At 42.4% G+C, this 9,292-nt stretch overlaps 1 non-coding gene across 1 annotated transcript; it reads right to left on the bottom strand.

Annotated features, from left to right (window-relative positions):
- Nucleotides 1–5,240: 5,240 nt before the first annotated feature.
- On the bottom strand, nt 5,241–5,312 carry TRNAT-CGU (transfer RNA threonine (anticodon CGU)). The gene has a single exon. It is a non-coding gene; the product is annotated as a tRNA-Thr (tRNA).
- Nucleotides 5,313–9,292: the final 3,980 nt, after the last annotated feature.

Here is a 9,292-nt window from a genome sequence, read left to right as displayed (position 1 = left end):
TGGATCGTTTCTCTAAATATGTCACTTTTATCCTAGCTTCCAAGGAGTGCTCTGCAGAGAAGATTACAGAATTGTTTGTCAAGCATGTTGTGAAGCACTGGGGTGTACCAAGAAGCATTGTTAACGATCGTGATACTCGCTTCACGGGCAAGTTCTGGTGTGAAGTGTTTCAGTTACTTGGCTCCAATCTGCTATTTTCAACAAGCTTTCACCCATAGACGAATGGGCAGACAGAGCGCATCAATAGATTGTTGGAGTAGTATCTCAAGCACTTTGTTAGTGTCAATTAGAAAGACTGGGTGAAGCTTCTAAACGTGGCCCAATTTTGCTACAATCTTTAGAAGAGTGAGTCTTCTAGCCACAACCCATTCGAGAGAGCTACGGGGCAGCAACCGATGACTCTGCATACTCTAGCCGCATAGGAGAAGGGAAGGTCATCCTTCGCCTATTAGTTTGTTCGAGACTGACACGAGCATACCGAGCTGGCAAAGAGGTTTCTACACAAGGCAATTAAGAGAATAAAGAAGTGGGTGGACAAGCGTCGTCGGCCTGTCGAGTTCCATGTTAGAGACCAAGCGTTGGTGAAGCTTTACCTGGATCACATAGGCATCTTTCGTAGGTAGCATCGTGGACTGATCAAGAAGTATAAGAGACCATTCACTATCATCAAGAGAGTGGGAAAGTTGGTGTACAACCTAGACCTGCCCCCAGACTTCAAGGTGCATCCGATGTTTTACATGTGCAACCTAAAACCGTTCTATGTAGATGAGGGAGATCTGGAATGTAGCGTGCAACAACACGCTCGTATCTTGTAGAGGGCCCCGATAACACAACGGGCTGAGAAGCATCTCAGCAAGATCCTTCGCCACAAGGTCAACTACTTAGGCGAAGCAAAAAAGTATTTTGTACAGTGGGAGGAGATAGCAGAACCGACATGGGAGCTAATATTCTGGATGAAGAGCCGCTATCAAGAAGAAGTCATGGCCTACCATGAAACAAATGGCACCAAGGGCGGTGCATGATTTGAACAGGAGAGTCTGTTCCCCTGTGACCTACTTTGTATAATTGTTTCTAGAGTCTGTTTTGATTTGGTTGAATCATGATGTGAATGTTGACTCACTTGTAACTTTTTCCGAGCCACCCTTGCACTTTGGTTTAGGTTGATCAATACCTTGAAGGGTTAGCCAGTAGATCTGAACTATAATGAGTCTGTGGGCAAAACAGTGAATGAATGCAAATGTGTTGGGCTTTCTTTGTTGACCCTCGTTGTGATTACATTCAATTGATTTCAATTTCACTTCCCATTTTCTTTTTCGCTCTCTTGCACTTTCTATACTCAAAGCTTCTGCAGCGACAAGCGAGCGATCAGAAAATCTTACTAGCTTATTGAAAAAATAGGCTCGTGACACTGGGTGTCGCTCATCTTAGTGATAAACTATAGCTAAGGTTCCTAGAACAGAAAATTATTCATATTTGCTTCCATCCTGGCCGTTCATTTTGTAGCCCATGGATGCGTTCAGTTAAAGAGTGAACAACACTTTAATTTTTTGTGGAGCCCATCTACATGAAAGGCATTCATTTGGGTCCTTAGAGGATGAACGATATCCAAAGCTCCTTGGACCATTGGACCTGATCTTCGCTCAATTTTACTTCTTGCACGACTTCTTAATCTTGTACTTCATATAGTACTCCATTAACCCTTCTGAGAGAGGAGTTAGAAATGAGAGCAGTGTTGGGAGCGGCTATGGTCTTATAAAATAGTGTGATGCATTACAATTTATTTATTTTTTAAAGGCAAGCTGGAGTTAGGTAGACATCTACCAGAACAACCACCACCCCATGTGGCAGAGGGATTCGATCCTGGGCCTTCAGCTTGACACAGGACCCCGTTGACCACATGGGATACCACTTAGGTGGTTGTGATGCACCACAATTTCATTAAGGTGATCGATTTAAAAACGTCCTTACCAAGGATGTTGTTGCCAAATCCACCAATTTCATCACCTCTGTCATCACTGCTCCAACAACGGATCCAAAATAATGTGTGTGGTTACTATTGTAAGAGGGATTAAATAATGCTCTGAACAAAGAAATAATTGTTTTGTAAGGGATATGGTCATAGAGGGTTTCATGCATAAGAATGATTCCTAGTAATGTATATCAAAACATGCATCTATAATTCAAGCAAGGTGGTCGTGGCACCCCACCTGGGGTTTTTCTGGCCTCCTCAAGGGTTTCTTGTCAGGTGGTGAGATTGGCACTCTGCTGCACAACCCACTTTCAAGTGGTTAAATCCCCTCATCCTCCTCTTTTGCCCACTAGCCTTAGGGATGGCAGTGGATCGGGGAAACAGAGCTCTGCCCCACCTTGCCCCATTTGGATCGGAGATAGAGGACATAAAACGGGGATGGAGGCAGGGATGGAGGTTAAAATTAAAACCCGTGTGGGGATGGACTTACGCTTTCCACGCCCCACCCCGTCCCGATCCCCACCTTGTTCCGTCCTCAATCCTTCTTTAGGGATGGCAATGAATCAAGGGAAAACGGGGCCCGCCCTGCCTAGCCCCGTTTGAACCAGGGATGAAGGATACAAAACGAAGATGGAGGCGGGGGATGGAGGGCAAGATTTTGAGACGGCCATCCCTAACTAGCCTGCTGTTTTGGTCTTAAAGCAAAGGACACACGGTAGACATCCAAATAAGCATATAAGTGCCAACCTGGATATGAGTCAGGTCAACCCAAAACCCGACCCAAGTGACATCCAGGTTGGGTTTAGGCTATAATTTGTCTCTGATTGTAAGTTCAAAACTCAATGGTATGTTGTATAACTGATGGGGGGTTCTGCCTAACTCAGCTTGCCTATCAAAAAAATTAAAAATTGATCCATGTATTTTGTATGTATTTCTAAGCAAAATAGACATTTTAAGAACTTTTCAAATGATCCTGGTCAATTTTGGACTTACATTTTCGTCAAAACCCAAACCGAGCTGTTTTTTATTCGGGTGTCACCCCAATGGATCAGATACCAGACCCGTTGGCAGACCTACCTGCTTTGTAAGGCAGAGTTCAGGTAGAACAGTTTTAATAGGCCTGGTTAATGGCATGAATATGGCTTTCCCCTCTAATTGAAAACAAACTTTAAGCTATCTTTGGAATTTCAATACATTTGCGACATATTTACCATATAAAATGCCCTGAAAGTAAATAATCACTTTATAGTTAAAGGTAATTTAACGAGCACTGGAGAGTATGGATATGCTTTTCAAAGGGAACAGTACTAATATCATGCCGTGTTTCTTAGCCTGCAGTCTAATTCCATAAACTATTCCCACTAGCATCTGGACCCACAACCCAGATCTCTCTATATCCAGATCCAAACATACAAGAGGCCCATTACCATGTCAACTAAATCAAACTCAAATACTTAAGGGAAAATTCCATTTAGGTCCCTTCTTTTCACCCTTCATTTCAAAAATGGTCCTCATTATCCGAAAATTCCTCGAATGGACCATAGGTTTCCTGAAACTGTAAAAGAGGGGCCGTGTCAACATCCAACATCTTGAAAAACATGATCTTTTAGGTTTCATGTATTGTCTTTTGAAATCGAAGAATATGTTAGGAAACGTTCAAGCAAAAAAATGAAGAAACAAGAACAATCAAATCACAAAGAAGATGAACACACATATTTATGTTGAAAAACCTTCTCTCAAACTAGAGAGAAAAAAAAAAACACGGCCGCCCAGAGAGAAATCTTATTGCTCTTTTCTGACTGTTACAAGAGAAAAAAAAAAAGAATTTATAAGGCAAGGGCGACAACCCTAAACCTAAACAAGTCGAGTCTGATCCATAAGAAACCGGGTCTCAAACACAACTCATCAGAATACCCGCATCGGGAGGAGCCCCCGAACCCCCTTCCTACAAGGGCAAAACTCTGAATCAGGGTCCACAACTCATCAGAATACACATTCATTCTCATGAAAAAGAAAAGGGCAAACATTTTAAACATTTGATTGTGAAGGTTATTGTTATAATTTAATTTTATCATTTAACTTGAGTTAATACCTACCCAGGTTGCCCGAAAGAAAAATAGAAACAGAAAATGTCTTGGAAGAGGAAAACTTGGTCTTTCAGGTGCATGTGAAATGAGAAATGAATTGGGAAACTTTTAACAAAAAGAAAACACTTACCAAACATGAGAAACATGCATCCCACAAAAAAGATACACTTAGGAAACACATAGGAAACATGTGGAAAATGTTTCTCAAAATTTTTTGATGTTTCCCACACGTTTCGGAAATGGATTCCCAAGAAACGCATTTCCCATGCTCCTATAGCATTTTCCGTGACCCTGGTTAATACACAATAAGAGTAGGCCTCTATTTGACAATTTCCAGGAAAACAGAGGTCCTTATCAGCAAATTCAGAAACATGAGGCCATTGATGAAATTAGGGGCCAAACATTTAAACAGGAATAGGAGCAGCTGAGCCAAGACCCAAACCCATAGTAGTCGTCAACTCACCCTACCGAACATCCACTTGAAGTTCTTGAAAGATCCGATCGAAACATTTTAAGCATTCGATTGTGAGGGTTATTTTAGTAATTTTATTTTATGATTTAACCTGAGTTAGAAGTAGGCCTGTATTTGAAGTTTCCAGGAAAACAGAGGCCCATGTCAGTCCGGATCGTACGATTATTCATGGTTCTGAGAGTTAACATGATTGTCAGTTTTCATATTCTAACAACCCTATATATATCATTAACTAAATGTGTGTAGGGGTGCCAACGGGCCTGGTTTACCTGGACCCGACCCGGACTAAACCCTATAGGGTCCGTCCTATGGTGAAAATTAAGAAAACCTGATTAAGACCAGGGTCCAGACCCGAAGGGCCGATCAGTACATGGACCTGGGTATAGTTTGCGAAATTTTATACCAGACCTGGGCCCGACCAAAGTTCCGATTAAGACCCATAAATTTTTAATGTAAAAATTATAAAAAATATTACTTTACCAGGTCTGGTTCATGTAGTTCTTATAGGTTCCGGGTATGGTTTCTCTTGTAATAGACCTTATTAGACCTGGGTTTGGACCCGATACCATACTAAAAAATCTGGTCCAAGTTTGGTTTCATCGGGGTCCAAACCAAATAATAAATGAGTGCCAAAATGATGGAAAACACTGGTAAATAATAAATGGGTACCAAATTTAAAAAACAAACAGAGAAAAAAAACATTTAAATAGAAAGCTCCCAGCGAGGATCGAACTCGCGACCTTTCGCTTACGAAGCGAACGCACTACCACTATGCTATGGAAGCAGGTATTGGCTGGTGCACACCTGGAAATTTTACTTATCACAATTTACCAATAAAACTCATACCAGATCCACTTGTTTACTCGGTATTTGTCAGATTCGGTAGAAAAAAATCAAAACCATACATAAGCCCAATTATAATCGGGTATGGTTTTCACCAAAACCAAATGCAACTAAGCGAAATCTAATTCAGTCGGATATCGAATAAAATTTGATTCTTTGAAATGCAGGGCCCCACCTTTTATCTTTAAAAGACGGCGTTAGGGTGTAACTGGCCCGTCCTAACTGGGGCAGCGTTTGTCCAGCCAATCAAACATACCCTTGGCATGTATCGAATATAAGATTTTGTTTGGATTTCAGTCAAGATCACAGTCTCGTTCCAGTTTCCAATCAATGGAACTTGACAAAGGGAGCCCCAAGCCTATCACAAAATGTCATATTTGACAAACTGTTTACTTGACACTTTTGCCCTCTTATCGCCTACAAAAGTAGGCACCTTCTTTAAACCATTTGTCCATGTTGCCGCCTGCAAAAACTAGGCGCCATGTAAGTGGCACCGAGAAAGATCAGGAATCATGTAAGTTGTCGCCTAAAAAAATAAAGTGTCATGTAAGTTGTAAAAATCAGAAGCCTAAATATGTAGGCGTCAAAGGCAAAAAGTATCAACAATAAATTGGCCATGTTTGTTATATTATCTAACTTGGGGTTAGCAATGGTATTTTCAACTAAAACGAGCAACATTTACGTCATTGTCAATATAAATTAAAGCATGTACGAAGTTCACATATTAACTATAACCATTGTTGTTGTTCCCTTTTGACTTACATTGTAAAGTTATGTTTAGAGTCTATTTTGCTTTTGTTGAGTCTGATGCAAGCTGCCCGGTTGAGGTGAATCAATACCCCGAAGGGGCACCCCGTATACTTGAATTGTAATAGCCTGCAGGCAAATTTGTGAATGAATTAAATATGTTGAGCTTTCTTTTGTTCACCCTCATTGTGATTGTTTCTTGTAATTGCAATTCTTCTCTCTCTATTCTCTTTTGCACTCTGATTACAAGCTTCCGCGACTGGCAAGCGAGCTGACAAGTAGGCTTATAGTGGTAAGGAAGGATCGTCGCGCCGTGCTGGCCTATTGAAGGAAATAGGCTCATGACAAGTGGTACCAGAGTCTGTTCTCGTGCTGGAAAAGAAACTCCGGAGTCGGTGTCAATAAACACGTCGACAGACTGCGATTTGTGAGCAAGACATCGTGGTACCTTATCAAAACTTGCACAACACCAAAGGCAAGGCAGTTGCCAAAGTTGAAGAGATGGGTTCACCTTGAAGCCAAGAGGAGATGGTTGCAACTGTCAACAGGGTGGTGGAATATGTGACTTCGCACGAGGAAGTAATTTCATGTGCAGCTAAATCATTCGGTGGATTAAATGATATAGTGGCGAGCCTGCAAGAGCAGTTGAACTTACTAATGGAGCAGGCCACTTCATTGATGACTACAGTGACCGACTTGCAGACTGAAGTAGGGGAGCTTCAGTTGAAGAACCGCACATTACAGCGGTCAGTGATTTTAAATGCCGAAAATGGTGAGAGGCCATCAAGAATTGATGTCCCAAGACCTGCAAAATTCAATGGTTCTCGTAACAACAAAGCCATTGAGAATTTATTTTTACAAGTAGAAGACTACTTTGATATTCAGAATGTGATTGTTGAAGATCTGAGGATTAAGGCTGCAACAATTCTACTCGATGGAGATGCTATCGCTTGGTGGAGGCGGAAGCGCAGTGACATGGAGATGGGTTAATGTGTGATAGACACCTTTGATGACTTCAAAATGGAGCTGTGCAACTGCTTTATGTCAAGGAATGCGCAAAGGCAGGCATACTGGATGGTTGGCAAGCTTAAACATACTAGTTTGTTGCAAGACTATGTCAGAACGTTCTAGAAGCTTATGCTGGAGGTGTCTAACATGCCAGAAGATGACAAGTTCAACAGGTTCATTGTGGGACTTCAGCCATGGGTGCAGTCTAAAGTGGAAAGGAGCAACCCCTATATTTTGGAAGATACATATGTGACAACCGAACGCTTAGTTGATACTCAGCGTAAGCCTTTCACCCCATCAACCAAAGTCGGAAAGAAGCGTGACCACAGAAGCAAGAAGAACGAGCGGCGTGACAACAAAGGTGAGACATCGACACGCCATCAATTCGACAAGAAACAGAACTACACAAAGTATAACAACAGTAACAAGGGTGCGGTTGTGACATGCTGGTTATGTGAAGATAGGCATATCGTCAGGCAGTGCCCAAAATGCCTCGTGAAGGACGACGAGCATGTCAATGCTGCGCAGGCATAATGCAGCGACACTGAGACTATGCAACCACATATGAGAGTCATGTGATCGATCAATACAGCTAGAAGTTACGCAGTTGAGAACATGCAAGTTAACAAAGAACTAGTGTATCTCGAAGTCATTACAAATGAAAAGTCTACTTCAGTTATGGTAGACTCTGGGACCACACACAACTTTGTCTCGCAGAAAGAAGCAGAGTGGTTGGGCATAAAGCCCAGGCCAAAGCAGAAGACCATCAAAATGATGAACTCTGAGGCAAAGCTCATCATTGGTGAAGCAAGAGATGTGGCTATCCAAGTGGGGAGTTAGGCCGACAAAGTCAACTTCTCTGTGGTGCCCCTAGTCGATTTTAAGATGATTTTGGGTATGGAGTTTCTGCGGAGCCAGAATGTTATGATGATGCCAAAGTTTAACATATTAACGATTATGGGGTCAAACCTGTCCCACACAGTGCAATGCCTTACGCAAAAAACACAAGTCTTCAGTGTTATTGGTGATGTAGTTAAAGAAGGGTGCCAAGCATGGAGAGCAGACATTCTTAGTAGTTGTGCGTGCAGAAGAAGGGAAGGTGGAAGCAGCAGTGTCGTCGATCATAGCCCCACTGTTAGATGAGTTTTGGGAGGTGATGCCTCCAGAATTGCCAAAGCATCTTCCACCAAGACGTGAGGTCGACCACAAGATTGAGTTGACCCGAGAGTGAAGCCTCCAGCAGTGGTTCCATATCACATGGGGCAAGCTTGAGTTGAAGGAGCTGCGCATGCAGCTAGATGAGATGTTGGACACACGCATTGTTCATCCATCGAAAGCTTCATTTGGCACCCCGGTCCTTTTTCAGATGAAACATGATGGCTTCAAATGGTTATGTGTGGATTACCGTGCTTTGAATAAGGTCACTGTAAAGAACAAGTACCCATTGCCACTGATAGTGGACTTGTTCGATCAGTTAGGCAATGCCCGTATCTTTTTCAAGTTAGATCTGTGATTGAGTTATTGGCAAGTGAGGATTGCTGAAGGTGATGAGTCGAATATAACTTACGTCACCCGCTATGGTGCTTACGAATTCTTAGTAATGTCATTCAGGTTGACAAATGCTTCAGCCATGTTCATAATCTTAATGAACCAGATCTTCTACCCTTAGACAAGTTCGTGGTAGTCTACCTGGATGATATCATGATTTACAGCAGCAACATAGAGGAACATGTCCGGCACTTGCCAACAGTATTTCAGGTGCGGAAGAAGAATGACCGCTGTGTCAAACGAGAGGAATGTCTCTCCGGGCAGGAGGAGATCAGATTCCTTGGCCACGTTGTGGGGGGTGGTGCGCTGCGTATGGATGGATAGAAGATAAGGGTCATCCAGGAATGAGTTCTGCCAAGAAAAGTGTCAGAGTTACGATCATCTTTTGGTTTGGCAAACTACTATCGGTGTTTCATCGAAGTCTATTCTCTCATTATTGCGTCCCGAACAGATTTGTTAAAGAAGAATCAGGTATGACTCTAGACAAGAGCGCGCCAAGATACCTTCGATGGCTTGAAGAAAGCCTTAGTGAGGGAGTCAGTGTTACGACTGCCTAATCACTCAAAACCCTTTGAGGTCTACATAGAGGCCTCAGACTTTGCCATCGGTGGAATTATT

This window comes from Nuphar pumila, chromosome 16 (assembly GCF_984573655.1).
Source record: "Nuphar pumila chromosome 16, dmNupPumi1.hap1.1, whole genome shotgun sequence".
Taxonomy (NCBI): Eukaryota; Viridiplantae; Streptophyta; class Magnoliopsida; order Nymphaeales; family Nymphaeaceae; genus Nuphar; species Nuphar pumila.
The sequence above is the reverse complement of the archived record's forward strand: the minus strand, read 5'-3'. Positions and strand labels throughout refer to the sequence as shown.